Source organism: Pseudophryne corroboree, chromosome 4 (genome assembly GCF_028390025.1).
Source record: "Pseudophryne corroboree isolate aPseCor3 chromosome 4, aPseCor3.hap2, whole genome shotgun sequence".
NCBI classification, from domain to species: Eukaryota; Metazoa; Chordata; class Amphibia; order Anura; family Myobatrachidae; genus Pseudophryne; species Pseudophryne corroboree.
In genome coordinates, this window is record NC_086447.1 from 297289714 (window position 1) to 297306408 (window position 16695).

The 16695-nt window shown below is 40.0% G+C and overlaps 1 long non-coding RNA gene across 3 annotated transcripts; it reads right to left on the reverse strand.

Annotated features, from left to right (window-relative positions):
• Positions 1 to 3552: 3552 nt before the first annotated feature.
• LOC134911360 (uncharacterized) lies at positions 3553 to 16220 on the reverse strand. 3 transcript variants are annotated; one of them, XR_010176507.1, is made up of 8 exons: positions 16161 to 16220; positions 15527 to 15600; positions 15018 to 15113; positions 14822 to 14934; positions 14414 to 14584; positions 4217 to 4312; positions 4020 to 4132; positions 3553 to 3793 (listed from the first exon to the last, which is right to left on the reverse strand). It is a non-coding gene; the product is annotated as an uncharacterized LOC134911360 (long non-coding RNA). The 3 variants fall into 3 exon arrangements; XR_010176508.1 differs by lacking the exon at positions 14414 to 14584; XR_010176509.1 differs by lacking the exon at positions 4020 to 4132.
• Positions 16221 to 16695: the final 475 nt, after the last annotated feature.

The window sequence follows — 16695 nt, forward strand, 5'->3', positions numbered from 1 at the left end:
TTTTAGCCCCAGAAACAGAACAATGATTTAGTTCAATTCACATCGATTCCTAATCAATAGAATTAGATGAAAATCAACCTTTATTAAATATACCTAAAATGCCTAATGCAGGACATACAGTGCATCCAGAAAGTATTCACAGCGCTTCACTTTTTCCATATTTTGTTATGTTACAGTCTTATTCCATAATGGAATACATTCATTTTTCCCCCTCAAAATTCTACACACAATACCCCATAATGACAATGTGAAACATTTGTTGTTGTTGTTTTTTAGATTTTTGCTAATTTATTAAAAATAAAAAACTAAGAAATCACATGTACACAAGTATTCACCTTTGCCATGAAGCTCAAAATTGAACTCAGGTGCTTCCTGTTTCCACTGATCATCCTTGAGATGTTCCTACAGTTTACCTGTGGTAAATTCAGTTGATTGGACATGATTTGGAAAGGCACACACCTGTCTATATAAGGTCCCACACTTGACAGTGCATGTCTGAGCATAAACCAAGCATGAAGTCAAAGGAATTGTCTGAAGACCTCCAAGACAGGATTTTCTCTAGGCACAAATCTGGGGAAGGGTACAGAAAAATATCTGCTGCTTTGAAGGACGCAATGAGCACAGTGGCCTCCATCATCCATAAATGGAAGAAGTTTGGAACCAGCAGGACTCTTCCTAGAGCTGGTCAGCCATCTAAACTGAGCGATAGGGGGAGAAGGGCCCTAGTCAGGGGTGTGACGATGGTCACGCTGTCAGAGCTACAGCATTCTTCTCTTGAGAGTGGATAACCTTCCAGAAGGACAACCATCTCTGCAGCAATCCACCAACCAGGCCTGTATGGTAAAGTGGCCAGACAGAAGCCACTCATCAGTAAAAAAACACATGGCAGCCCTCCTGAAATTTGCCAAAATGCACCTGAAGGACTCTCAGACCATGAGAAACTAAATTCTCTGGTCTGATGAGACAAAGATTTAACTCTTTGGCGTGAATGCCAAGCATCATGTTTGGTGGAAACCAGGCACCGCTCATCACCAGGCCAATACCATCCCTACAGTGAAGCATGGTGGTGGCAGCGAATGCTGTTGGGATGTTTTTTTAGCAGCAGGACCTGGGAGACTAGTCGGGATAGAGGGAAAGATGAATGCAGCAATGTACAGAGACATCCTAGATGAAAACTTTCTCCAGAGTGCTCTTGACCTCAAACTGGGACGACTGTTCATCTTTCAGCAGGACAAAGACCCTAAGCATACAGCCAAGATATCAAAGTAGTGGCTTCAGGACAACTCTGTGAATGTCCTTGGGTGGCCTAGCCAGAGCCCAGACTTGAATCCGATTGAACATCTCTGGAGAGATCTGAAAATGGCTGTTCACCGACTCTTCCCATCCAACCTGATGGAGCTTGAGAGGTGCTGCAAAGAGGAATGGGCAAAACTGCCCAAAGATAGGTGTGCCAAGCTTGTGGCATCATATTCAAAAAGACGAGGCTGTAATTGCTGTCAAAGGTGCATCAACAAAGTGTTGAGCACAGGCTGTGAGTACTTATGTACATGTGATTTCTTATTTTTTAATAAATTTCCAAAAATCTCACTTTTTTCACGTTGTCATTGTGGGGTATTGTGTGTAGAATTTTGAGGGAAAAAAATAATTTATTCCATTTTGAAATAGGGCTGTAACATATAAAAAAAATGTGGAAAAAGTGAAGCGCTGTGAATTCTTTCCAGATGCACTGTATCTGAGAGATCTCAGACTAAGAACACAGCGCTTAATTCAGACCTGATCGCATCAGCAAATTTGTTCTCTAATGAGCAAAACCATGGTGGTCATTCAGAGTTCGCTCGTTGCCGATTTTCGCTATATTGCGATTAGTCGCTTACTGCGCATGTGCAAGGTTCGCAGAGCGCATGCGCTTAGTTATTTTACACAAAAGTTAGGTGTTTTACTCATGGCATAACGAGGATTTTTCATCGTTCTGGTGATCGTAGTGTGATTGACAGGAAGTGGGTGTTTCTGGGCGGAAACTTGCCGTTTTCTGGGCGTGTGCGAAAAAATGCTGGCGTTTCTGGGAAAAACGGGGGAGTGTCTGAAGAAACGGGGGAGTGTCTGGGCGAACGCTGGGCGTGTTTGTGACGTCAAACCAGGAACGAAACTGACTGAACTGATCGCAATGGCTGAGTAAGTCTGGAGCTACTCAGAAACTGCTAAGAAATTTCTATTCGCAATTCTGCGAATCTATCGTTCGCAATTCTGCTAAGCTAAGATACACTCCCAGAGGGCGGCGGCTTAGCGTGTGCAATGCTGCTAAAAGCAGCTAGCGAGCAAACAACTCGGAATGAGGGCCCATGTGCACTGCAGGGGTAGGGCTAATATAACATGTGCAGAGAGAGTTAGAGTTGGATGGGGTGTGTTCAAAATGAAATCTAAACTGCAGTGTAGTAATAAAATTAGAAAGAATTCAATGACACATGCGCTTGTAAAGTATTAAAAAAAAAAACACAACTTCAATTTATTAAAATAATATATACCCCACAGTCGACTGGGCAAAAACATATTAAGAACCCACAACACAAAGTGCAATATAGGATGAGCTTTTATATAAAACACCACTCCACAGGCGGCTTATTTTAAAGATTTGTCCATTTAGCAGTAAATATTAATCACTTTGATGCTGATTATGATGGTTCACTTGCGACTACAGCGCTGCAGTTTTATAACTCTGTGCACAGAGAGAATGTTCTAGCTGGAAATCTCACAGCATAGTGATAATAAAGGCTCTTTATCTTGCAGTGTCCATGGGTGCTATATACCTCTCTTTATTAGGATCCTGGCTGCTGGTTGCATCCTTTAAGCACAGCTCTGGCTTATGGCTCCAGATAGAAACGGAGGGCAGAGATGGTTTCCTGCACATGCAGGTCTGCTCTGTTTCAAAAGTCCGGACACTGTAGGGGCCGTAATGTAACGCGTTTCCCCACCTTCAATCGCTCAATCAGCGGCTTCCTCAGACATAAGACTTGAAGATTGAAGCACAGCCAGAGCTGTGCAAGATAAAGAGCCTTTATTATCACCATGCTGTTAGATTTCCAGCTAGAACATTCTCTCTGCACAGAGTTATAAAACTGCAGCGCTGTAGTCGCAAGTGAACCATCATAATCGGCATTAAAGTGATTAATATTTACTGCTAAATGGACTAATCCTTAAATAAGCCTCCTGGGGAGTTGTTTTATATAAAAGCTCATCCTATAGAGCAGGCTTTCCCAACCACGGTCCTCAAGGCACACCAACAGTGCAGGTTTTAGTGATATCCAGGCTGCAGCACAGATGGTTAACTCAAAATAACTGAGCTACTAATTAAGTCACCTGTGCTGAAGCCTGGATATCACTAAAACCTGCACTGTTAGTGTGCCTTGAGGACCGTGGTTGGGAAAGCCTGCTATAGAGTATAGAAAAAGAGGAAAAATGGCGGCCCAGGGGTTTACAAATACCCTTATACAAAGACTATTGCTTAACAGGATTTGCAATCAATATTTATACAGGTTTTTAAAACACATAACGGACTGTACTTTTCATAAAAATGTATTAAAACAATTATACAGAAACATGAAGTATATCCATCATTATTACATGTACATTATGATGTAGTTTCTCCTACAGAAATCCATCAATGGGATATGGAGGAAAGAAGGCAACCTTTCTGTTGTATCCTTATTCTTCCTCATTAAATATTCGGAGATAACGTCAACAAGAAATACAGTAACAACGCGTTTCGTCTAGGAACTAGACTTCATCAGGGGTGCGTCTAGAAATTATAGAACAACCATTCAATAAAATATATGAATACATGAAAATACATAAGAAAATGTACAAACAATCCAAAAGAACAGTCCGAAAAAATAAAGATGGGCAAGACGAGGAAAAAAACGAAAACATGGAATGAGCAGTTGATAATCTCACATAATTAGAAGAGACTTTAAGATGTTATTCATAAATATGGTCTACCGAAAAAGATTTTATGTTAGACATACCTTAGATAATAATGTCTATCCAAAAGAGTGATAGGCCTAGATCATTGGCCGAATAGGTTTATACGTGGGCTTCCAAACATCAATGAGGCGTGAAATAAGGGCATAAAGTCAGCCTAATTGGGAATATAACAAGTTCTTGAAGGGATCTATTATCTAAAATCAATTAAACCGTAGAGGTTGAATAATGTACAACATACCTCGTGAATCTGGTAACTCAGATTACGAAGAGCTCAAAAGGGAAGCATTCGTATGAAAAAAAGAGGAATCGGCAACTTCATGCACACATGGAGGACCTAATGAGTTAATTAGCATTTGTTAGTGTCTCACCTTATCATGGTGAAAGGTATACAAAAAGGGAGGGCCTAAACTCAGATACCACTCATTTCAAGAATCGCTGGTATATAAACGCCTTCACATCTGAAATGTGAGGACTAGTCAGACCATAAAGATATGTTCTAGGAGATTACTATTAATCTTTCCATACATCATAGACCTTAACCTTCATTTAAAAAATAAAAATGGGCGTGTATTACCTCTAGTCTAATTTTTCTGTCTTTTTAGACTAGAAGTATAAAATTAATTACTTCTATATGAAGCACATGTGCTGATGAATCTGCATCTTATCAATGAAGACTCTATTCACTATTGTAATTAATCTATTAACATTAAGATTCCACAAGCACAAAATACATTAATCATAACATACCTCAGAAGTCACAATACAGGTGAAAAATGCAGAAATCTATATAGAGTCCTTATGGTATCCTATGAATATGATCCCTAGAGGATTTAATTGTATAACAACAGTTAGGACCTATGTTAACTAAGTCCCAATCTGAGAACACATGTGTATAATCACACTAATTAAAACCAATTGACCCAGGGATATATGGAAACAGACCGCAAATACTCTAAAGAAACCACCACTTAATTACCAACAGGTGGACAATGAAAGGAAGCTGTGCTAGGAGTATAAGATTGCACAGCCCAGCATGAAGGCTTAAAAATAAAAATATATGTCAGCAATTTAACAAAGTATGAATACATATTTGTGTAAAAAGAAATCCAGCATCAACTTAAGCTAAATAGAGCCTGGTGTAGAATGTCATAAAGACAAGTTTTCCTTACCTTCCAAATAGTGATCAGCAGTGAGCCAGTGATCATGCAATGAAGCATGGAGGCTAAGTGCATGTTTATATAGAAGGAACTTTGATGACCTCACTTCCTTCAGTGATACTAATTAGTGTTTAAATGACTGTGAATAACTAGTATTATGAAGTAAAAAAGGGGATCTTTATAAATCCCCTATAGCAATGTAAGTATATAATTATTTTACAACTAGTGAAAATTACCATAAACCTAAAGTTAAGCCACATATAATTTAATTAATTGGCTTTCCCAAAATACCCTGTTGTGGCTAGTATCTATGTGAAATAAATGTGGTTCTGATTGACCGCTAACGGAGCCTATAGAGAAGTGAATGGAAGTGGAGGCGGGACATAAACTTTTCACACTTATTCTAATTGGTGTCCGTCAGGAAAGGCCTCCCCAGCAAGGCGACTTCGGTTGCCCATAGCAACTCCAAACGCGCTGCACTCAGTTGCGCCGACGCTGGAGCCGAAAGCCCACGGGTTGTTAGTCCGACCGGGAAGTCAGGGAGACTGACCGCGTCACGTGACCGGAAGACGTTTGGACGAGACGGCTTGCGTTCCGTCACCATGGTGACCCTTACGTCCTCAGTTCCTCAATAGGAGTCACATTCTGTGGGACACCCACAGATTGTATCAATCGGCAACTGTGACTTATAAGTACATCATACATCCATAAATGCGCTGTTTAGATAGATTCATCAGGAACTATGAGTAGTATAACTCAAAATATAGTTGTACTGTTAGTCTTATTAGATCTCACTATATACAGAAGGAACTTTGTAGAATAGCAGTAATATGAATTCTCTATACGTGACAATAAGTGGTAAATTAGCAAAATATCTAAGGAATCAATTGAAATATTGATATTTGTTAGTCTTAAAATGACATAATAGACAAAGCTCTATTTTTACCGAATTTTTTTTTTTTTTTTAGTATACACACCATTTGACAAATTAACACCTAACAAGTGTAAATGAATAATTAATGTGATGGTAATCATAAGGACCTCCCACTGGTCGACATATTATTGGTTCTACAGATCCCTAACCAAGGCTCAGAGAGGTAAACTAGACGCCTATTGGCTATTAACAAGCTGAATAAGGACAGGTCTAAAGAAATCTCAGGGAGGAAAGAAAGAGAAAAAGAAGAATATGGATTTCACTTTCTATAAAAAGCAGGTCATATCTATATTCTCGTTGAGCCCATGCGGAATAAGCGTATTCAATGTGTAAATCCAATATGATTCTCTTTGGGCCAAGCGTATATCTCTATCCCCACCCCTTTTACTTTCCTGAATATGATCTAGGACTGTAAACGTCAACTCCTGAATATCTGAGTTGTGGTATTCTTGGAAATGTCTGGGGAGGCTGTGGTTCTGGACTTTATTTTTGATATTCCGCAGGTGTTCTTGAATTCTTATTTTTAGACTTCTCTTAGTCTTACCGATATACGAAAGCCTACAGGTACAGCAGATTTTGTAAATGACGTAATTCGTGTTACAAGTAACAATTGACTTCAACTTATGGGTTCTCATTCTTTCGTCTTTCCAGCAAAAGGCTTTCTTATCAATATGTCGACAGCATATACATCTATTACAGGGAAATAGCCCTGTTCGTGACATTAAAGGGTGTTTAGCAGTATTATCACTGATTGGTTGGCAGGGATGTAGTTTACTGGGTGCCAGAATATTCTTAAGGTTATTAGACTTCCTGAATACCATATTAGGTCTTTCTGATAGATGTGGTCCAAGTATAGGATCCTTATGTAGCAGATGCCAGTGTTTATTCAAAATGTGTCTGATTTTCCCATTTTCTTGATTGTATTGTGTAATGAAGGGTCTCTCATTCTTTAGATGGTCCTTAGTTTTTCTTTCGGTTGTGAAAAATCTGTCTCTATCTAACTCGGATGCCCGAATTTGATCCCTACGTAGCTCGGAATCTTCATATCCCCTATCAATGAACTGTTCTACTAATGCAGAGGATTGTTCCCAGTAGCTGACCATGTTACAATTTTTTCGCATTCTAGTAAACTGTGAAAAAGGTACGGTTGTCTTCCATCTAGTGAGATGGCAACTGTTACGTGGTATGAAACTGTTGGCATCGGTTTCTTTAAAATGGGTTTTTGTATTCAGTAATCCATCTGCATCAATGTTAAGGAGGATATCAAGATAATCTATCGTTGAAGGATGTTGCTTGTATGTGAACCTCATTATAGGGGTTATCTTGGATACAGGAGATAAAACTGACGAGTGTCTCTAGTTGACAGTCCCAAATTAGGATCAAATCGTCGATGTATCTTTTATAGAACTTAATGTTAGAATGTTTAAACTTCTCCTTGGTATATATGTACTCCTGTTCCCACTGGTCCATATAGATGTTAGCATACGATGGGGCAAACTTGGTCCCCATCGCGGTCCCCTGTTTCTGAAGGTAATACTGTCCTTCAAACTCAAAGTAGTTTCGATGTAAAACAAACCAGATACCTTCTATTAAGAATTCCCTCTCGTCGTTAGAAACGCTGTCATCGTTCATAAGGATTCTCTCAACTGCTTTTAATCCCTTAGAATGTGGGATGGAGGTATAAAGGGCTTGCACGTCGATTGTTACCCATCTGTACGACGGGAGCCACTGTAGTTCTCTCAAGTTTATAAGGAGACTGGTAGAATCCTTCAAATACGATTGTTGTCTTTTCACGTATGGTTGTAATTTGATATCCAAGAAGTGCGACAGGTTGGAGGTTAAGGAATCCACACCTGCCACCATAGGTCTACTTGGGGGAGGGGTTAAACCCTTATGCACTTTTGGTAAGTGGTAAAAGACCGGAATCTTAGGTTTTTTGTTGTGTGTATATATATGTATATTATATATATATATATATATATTATATATATGATAAATGAATGAAGCGGCACTCAGAGTCTGTGATAAAATCTTGTAATGGTGAACAAACAATCAACGTTTCGGGGACCAGTTCCCCTTCTTCAGGATGAATGTGCATATGTCATAACACCTCTATAAATACTTAACAGAAGTACTTACCACCCTCCACTTCACCCTATCACCTGGCATCTCCTCTGGTCCCGCCGCCGTCCTCACCGCCCATCGCCGCGACCGGAAGTGACGTCTGCCGGAAGTGACGTTGCGGGTGTGTGACGCGTTACCATGGAGACGCTACAAACAAATAATACAACCACACGTGTGTACCACGGAACAAAATACTGTGCAAAATCAAGACTGGTTTACAAATTAGTGCAAATCTTTCATAAAGTGCTATAGTCATATATAAAAACAGCATGTTAAAACACAAATCTTCACAAAAACACCTAAACTTCATAAAAGTACCTTACATATCCTGTTTATTACTACTAATCAATAATGCAAATCCTGTCTACCCTGATTTCATCCGGTATCCAACATATCTATGTCATGTGACCTAAATAATTAATTTGTATTAAATCTGGCACCGTGGCTTCTTATGACGGTTCACTCTTAAAAAGAGGGAAATACTTTTGTTGACATGACCAAAAGTCTATACATCACAAATGACACCCATGGGACCTCTTATCCCTCACTTCTGCAGCTACTTAAAGGAAATGAATGAGTCCTAAATTCTCATTTAACCCCCCTGGTTTAAGGGTTTGCAATCTGTGTATCCACAAAGATTCTAACTGTAGGAGTTTTTTGCCCCTATTTCCACCCCGGGGAGATTCTGGTACATGATCAATAATACGGTGTTTAAATGTCGCCATGCTGTGTCTAAACTCCACAAAGTGTTTTGCCACCGGTTGCTCACCGCTGCCCGCTGCCAGTGCATTTCTAATGGCTTGTCTATGCTGTGCCATTCGCACCTTGAACTGGCACTCAGTCTTACCGATATAATATCGGCCGCATGGGCACATGATGGCATATATAACAAATTTGCTGCTGCACGTTAGGGGCCACCTGATCTTAAAACTTTTTCCTGAGAAAGGGTGGGAAATGCTATCCCCTGGGGACATATGGGCACAGGTCGTGCAGCCCGTGCATTTATAGCACCCATTTTTCCTGCTCAGGAAATGCTGGGTGGGGGCCACTTTGAGCTTAGCCATGTCGGTTTTAACAAGTATGTCTTTCATGCTACGTCCCTTAGAATAACTTGGCATTATGCGTTTGTTTTTAAACACTGCTAGATCAGGATCCGACGTCACTATGGGCCACCATCCCCGCAACCTGTTCTTCACCTGTCCACTATTCACATCATATGAACTCACCCATGGGATGCGGTTAGAGGTATCCTTGGGTGGTACAGGGAGAAGCATATCTTCTCTTCTAATGGCTATGGCTTTTTTACGTGCCTGACACAACAATTTGGGAGGATAACCTCTATCCAGAAGTCTACCCTCCATTTCATCCAGTTGTTGATCCCTGACCGCCTCATCTGTATTGGACCTGCATACCCTCAAAAATTGTGAGTATTGCAGGCCCTTGATGGTGGATATCGGATGAAAGCTGTCATACCGCAATACAGTGTTGCGGTCGGTGGGTTTTTTATACAAGCAGGTGTTAATCTTCCCATCGTGTAATTTAATCAAAATGTCTAGGTAACACATCTCATGTTGACTCCAACTCATCGTGAATTTCACTGGGCTATCTGACACATTATGCCCGTCAATCAATGATATTAAATCCTGAACATCACCACGCCAGAAGATTAATATGTCGTCTATATACCGATAGTAAATAAATAACCTGCTAGATATTGCGACATTGGTCAAAAATAATTGGCGTTCTACATCCCACATATAGGCATTGGCGAACGAGGGTGCCACGGAAGATCCCATGGCACACCCCGTTCGCTGTATGTAATATTGCCCATCAAAAATAAAAAAATTGTGAGATAAGGTAAACTGTAGTAATATTTATTTGGATTGTTACCTGCAACCTTGTATACAAGGCACTAGTACACATCTCAAGGACTCCAGCACATTACTAAGGAAATTCCACTCCATAGCACAGGTACCGACTGATACGACGTTGGTGACCATCGACGTCACCAGCCTATACACTTGCATACCACACCAACAGGGTTTGAATGCAGTAAGAGGTTTAATCACGGGGAATGCTCTGTATACCGGGCCAGATATAGATTTTTTTTATGGAGTTACTACAGTTTACCTTATCTCACAATTTTTTTATTTTTGATGGGCAATATTACATACAGCGAACGGGGTGTGCCATGGGATCTTCCGTGGCACCCTCGTTCGCCAATGCCTATATGTGGGATGTAGAACGCCAATTATTTTTGACCAATGTCGCAATATCTAGCAGGTTATTTATTTACTATCGGTATATAGACGACATATTAATCTTCTGGCGTGGTGATGTTCAGGATTTAATATCATTGATTGACGGGCATAATGTGTCAGATAGCCCAGTGAAATTTACGATGAGTTGGAGTCAACATGAGATGTGTTACCTAGACATTTTGATTAAATTACACGATGGGAAGATTAACACCTGCTTGTATAAAAAACCCACCGACCGCAACACTGTATTGCGGTATGACAGCTTTCATCCGATATCCACCATCAAGGGCCTGCCATACTCACAATTTTTGAGGGTATGCAGGTCCAATACAGATGAGGCGGTCAGGGATCAACAACTGGATGAAATGGAGGGTAGACTTCTGGATAGAGGTTATCCTCCCAAATTGTTGTGTCAGGCACGTAAAAAAGCCATAGCCATTAGAAGAGAAGATATGCTTCTCCCTGTACCACCCAAGGATACCTCTAACCGCATCCCATGGGTGAGTTCATATGATGTGAATAGTGGACAGGTGAAGAACAGGTTGCGGGGATGGTGGCCCATAGTGACGTCGGATCCTGATCTAGCAGTGTTTAAAAACAAACGCATAATGCCAAGTTATTCTAAGGGACGTAGCATGAAAGACATACTTGTTAAAACCGACATGGCTAAGCTCAAAGTGGCCCCCACCCAGCATTTCCTGAGCAGGAAAAATGGGTGCTATAAATGCACGGGCTGCACGACCTGTGCCCATATGTCCCCAGGGGATAGCATTTCCCACCCTTTCTCAGGAAAAAGTTTTAAGATCAGGTGGCCCCTAACGTGCAGCAGCAAATTTGTTATATATGCCATCATGTGCCCATGCGGCCGATATTATATCGGTAAGACTGAGTGCCAGTTCAAGGTGCGACTGGCACAGCATAGACAAGCCATTAGAAATGCACTGGCAGCGGGCAGCGGTGAGCAACCGGTGGCAAAACACTTTGTGGAGTTTAGACACAGCATGGCGACATTTAAACACCGTATTATTGATCATGTACCAGAATCTCCCCGGGGTGGAAATAGGGGCAAAAAACTCCTACAGTTAGAATCTTTGTGGATACACAGATTGCAAACCCTTAAACCAGGGGGGTTAAATGAGAATTTAGGACTCATTAATTTCCTTTAAGTAGCTGCAGAAGTGAGGGATAAGAGGTCCCATGGGTGTCATTTGTGATGTATAGACTTTTGGTCATGTCAACAAAAGTATTTCCCTCTTTTTAAGAGTGAACCGTCATAAGAAGCCACGGTGCCAGATTTAATACAAATTAATTATTTAGGTCACATGACATAGATATGTTGGATACCGGATGAAATCAGGGTAGACAGGATTTGCATTATTGATTAGTAGTAATAAACAGGATATGTAAGGTACTTTTATGAAGTTTAGGTGTTTTTGTGAAGATTTGTGTTTTAACATGCTGTTTTTATATATGACTATAGCACTTTATGAAAGATTTGCACTAATTTGTAAACCAGTCTTGATTTTGCACAGTATTTTGTTCCGTGGTACACACGTGTGGTTGTATTATTTGTTTGTAGCGTCTCCATGGTAACGCGTCACACACCCGCAACGTCACTTCCGGTTGCGGCAGACGTCACTTCCGGTCGCGGCGATGGGTGGTGAGGACGGCGGCGGGACCAGAAGAGATGCCAGGTGATAGGGTGAAGTGGAGGGGGGTATGTACTTCTGTTAAGTATTTATAGAGGTGTTATGACATATGCACATTCATCCTGAAGAAGGGGAACTGGTCCCCGAAACGTTGATTGTTTGTTCACCATTACAAGATTTTATCACAGACTCTGAGTGCCGCTTCATTCATTTATCCAGTATTGTTGGTGGGCCAACCCAAAACCCTCCACGGAGGAAGGCACCGGAGCAAGACATATTCCTTAGTGGATACGGGGAGTGCCGGAGCAGCAAGGTACGATATATATATATATATATATATATATATATTCGAATTCCTCTAACTATTACCTCTTTCTTCTTAGCCTTATTCAGCAGGATGTACAATTCTTCTATGAACTTCTCTGATGGATCCCCCTTTAATAGCTCATAAGTGGATGTATCTGTGATTTGTTTCAATGCCTCTTCAACATATGCGCTTCTTTCTTGAATGACTACAGCTCCTCCCTTATCAGCCATTTTAATAACTATGGTGTCATCCTTCTTAAGTTGTTTAACCGCTAGTCTTTCTTGAGCTGTGAGGTTATCACAAAATTTATCATTTTGAAGTTTCAATTTCTTGAAATCTTCTTTGACTGAGTCAAAGAAGAAATCAATGTGGCTACCCCTAGATTCCACTGGATAGTATCTAGAGGGGGGTGCAACTAAGGGTTTGGTTTTGGGCTCGTGGGTCAATTTTTGTACTGGATTCTTCAAGAAGTGTCTTTTTAGAGTGAGAGTACGAATGTACTTATTGAGGTCTACGAAAAGATTGAATTTATCCACGTGCTGATTATGGGCGAACTTCAAACCCTTATTTAATACTGCTGCCTGTGCGCTTGATAGTTCCTTTTTGGAAAGATTGATGATGCCTGATTTAGAGGTTCCTGTAGGAAGTTGATTGCTCTTCTTTTTTTGTTGTTGGGCGATTTTTCTCCCCCCCTTGTGCCTCTTCTCCCGGGTTGAGATGTCTTTTAATTCCTTGTGGAGAGTCTAGGCGGGTATGGAGATGTTCCCTTTCTTGACGATACGGTAGACCTGTGTTCATTCTTGTCCCTAAAAAAGCCCTCCTTTTAGGGGAGACTGGCCTTAAAAGGTCATATCTATTGTAATATGAGTGTCTCTCATGAAAATTAATGGGGGATAATTGTGTACGGTAAGAAGATTTTCTTCCATATCTTTGTCCAGGTGATTGATTGAAACTCCTTCTCCTTCCATAGTAGTTCCTTTGTTTAGGGCGTTGCCTAGGGGCAAAATTGCATCTCTGTTGGAAAACTTCATCCTCATAATCCTCCTGGGCTCTCCTCCTTCCTTTTTGTATTTGATATTCATTGGAGTCTTGCTTATTGGGGCCACTTCCCCAGTCATGTATTTTCCCATTAGTATAATCAGTTTTATCTCGAGCAAACTTTTTTTGTTTGCGCAGAATGATCTCATTCTCTAGAGAGTCTAATTTATACTGCAAATCTGCCACGTCCCTTTTGAAATCTTCATCCTCATTAAATTTAATGAGTACCAACTCTAGTTTACCCAGTTCGACCTCTAATCCTTCTAGTTCTTTCTTCCTCTCTGTTACGATAAGCTCCACCAGTTTAGTGGCACTTTCATCCAAAATCCTATTCCACTTATCATTAAAGTCCTCACTCAGTGTTCCCATTACAGGTGTCTTATTGAGCCTTAGGCCTCTAGGGATTCGGCCTACTTCCAGGTATTTTTCAAGTGTGATGAGATCATACCAGCTTTTTAGCTCTCTGGAAGCTAGTTTCTCCATTCTATTGAGTAAATGATAATACTGTTCATTATCCTCTTCGGTTTGTTCCATGTCTTGCACATCCTCCAAGAAAATAGTTCTACATTTTTGACTCCTACTTTTACGATCGTTAAATAGAGGCATAATGCCCAGCCGCAACGGAAAGTACCTAACAAAAATAGTTAAACTCCACAAACACTCTCCTCCTGCGCTAATTGGTTTCAAAATAGGCGATTAGGTATATCTATCTCTAGGATGGGCTGCCTGGTTCCTCTGAGTTCCTTGTTAGGAGGAACTGAGCAAAGAAAATAGAGTATAGAAAAAGAGGAAAAATGGCGCCCCAGGGGTTTACAAATACCCTTATACAAAGACTATTGCTTAACAGGATTTGCAATCAATATTTATACAGGTTTTTAAAACACATAACGGACTGTACTTTTCATAAAAAATTATTAAAACAATTATACAGAAACATGAAGTATATCCATCATTATTACATGTACATTATGATGTAGTTTCTCCTACAGAAATCCATCAATGGGATATGGAGGAAAGAAGGCAACCTTTCTGTTGTATCCTTATTCTTCCTCATTAAATATTCGGAGATAACATCAACAAGAAATACAGTAACCCAACGCGTTTTGTCTAGGAACTAGACTTCATCAGGGGTGCGTCTAGAAATTATAGAACAACCATTCAATAAAATATATGAATACATGAAAATACATAAAAATACATAAGAAAATGTACAAACAATCCAAAAGAACAGTCCGAAAAAACAACAAAGATGGGCAAGACAAGGAAAAAACCGAAAACATGGAATGAGCAGTTGATAATCTCACATAATTAGAAGAGACTAAGATGTTATTCATAAATATGGTCCACCGAAAAAGATTTTATGTTAGACATACCTTAGATAATAATGTCTATCCAAAAGAGTGATAGGCCTAGATCATTGGCCGAATAGGTTCATACGTGGGCTTCCAAACATCAATGAGGCGTGAAATAAGGGCATAAAGTCAGCCTAATTGGGAATATAACAAGTTCTTGAAGGGATCTATTATTTAATTCAATTAAACCGTAGAGGTTGAATAATGTACAACATACCTCGTGAATCTGGTAACTCAGATTACGAAGAGCTCAAAAGGGAAGCATTCGTATGAAAAAAAGAGGAATCGGCAACTTCATGCACACATGGAGGACCTAATGAGTTAATTAGCATTTGTTAGTGTCTCACCTTATCATGGTGAAAGGTATACAAAAAGGGAGGGCCTAAACTCAGATACCACTCATTTCAAGAATCACTGGTATATAAACGCCTTCACATCTGAAATGTGAGGACTAGTCAGACCATAAAGATATGTTCTAGGAGATTACTATTAATCTTTCCATACATCATAGACCTTAACCTTCATTTAAAAAATAAAAATGGGCGTGTATTACCTCTAGTCTAATTTTTCTGTCTTTTTAGACTAGAAGTATAAAATTAATTACTTCTATATGAAGCACATGTGCTGATGAATCTGCATCTTATCAATGAAGACTCTATTCACTATTGTAATTAATCTATTAACATTAAGATTCCACAAGCACAAAATACATTAATCATAACATACCTCAGAAGTCACAATACAGGTGAAAAATGCAGAAATCTATACAGAGTCCTTATGGTATCCTATGGATATGATACCTAAAGGATTTAATTGTATAACAACAGTTAGGACCTATGTTAACTAAGTCCCAATCTGAGAACACATGTGTATAATCACACTAATTAAAACCAATTGACCCAGGGATATATGGAAACAGACAGCAAATACTCTAAAGCACAGGTTCTCAAACTCGGTCCTCAGGACCCCACACAGTGCATGTTTTCCAGGTCTCCTCACAGAATTGCAAGTGAAATAATTAGCTCCACCTGTGGACCTTTTAAAATGTGTCAGTGAGTAATTAATACACCTGTGCACTTGCTGGGTTAACTGCAAAACATGCACTGTGTGGGGTCCTGAGGACCGAGTTTGAGAACCCCTGCTCTAAAGAAACCACCACTTAATTACCAACAGGTGGACAATGAAAGGAAGCTGTGCTAGGAGTATAAGATTGCACAGCCCAGCATGAAGGCTTAAAAATAAAAATATATGTCAGCAATTTAACAAAGTATGAATACATATTTGTGTAAAAAGAAATCCAGCATCAACTTAAGCTAAATAGAGCCTGGTGTAGAATGTCATAAAGACAAGTTTTCCTTACCTTCCAAATAGTGATCAGCAGTGAGCCAGTGATCATGCAATGAAGCATGGAGGCTAAGTGCATGTTTATATAGAAGGAACTTTGATGACCTCACTTCCTTCAGTGATACTAATTAGTGTTTAAATGACTGTGAATAACTAGTATTATGAAGTAAAAAAGGGGATCTTTATAAATCCCCTATAGCAATGTAAGTCGTGCCCTTATATTAAGGCTGAATCGAACAAACGGAATTCTCCCATAGGGAACTTCTGAGATGGGGGCATGGTGTTTGAGGGGCTACACCTCAAAACTGATTGGACGTACTGAGCTGAAATTTGGCATGGGAGCGTAGAATCGTCACCCGGTGCTGCATGCCAAATTTCAGGGCAAAATAATAAAAAATGAGGAAAGTTCCAACTGTCAGTTTTTTTCTGCCACTCCCTCTGTGGCTTTTTGACACCGTATTCCCATAGAGTGAATGAGGATTTTTTTGGGAAGGCATAACTCAGGATAGAGGACGAATTAAGACTTGGGGTTTGTTTTACTAGATAGAGTA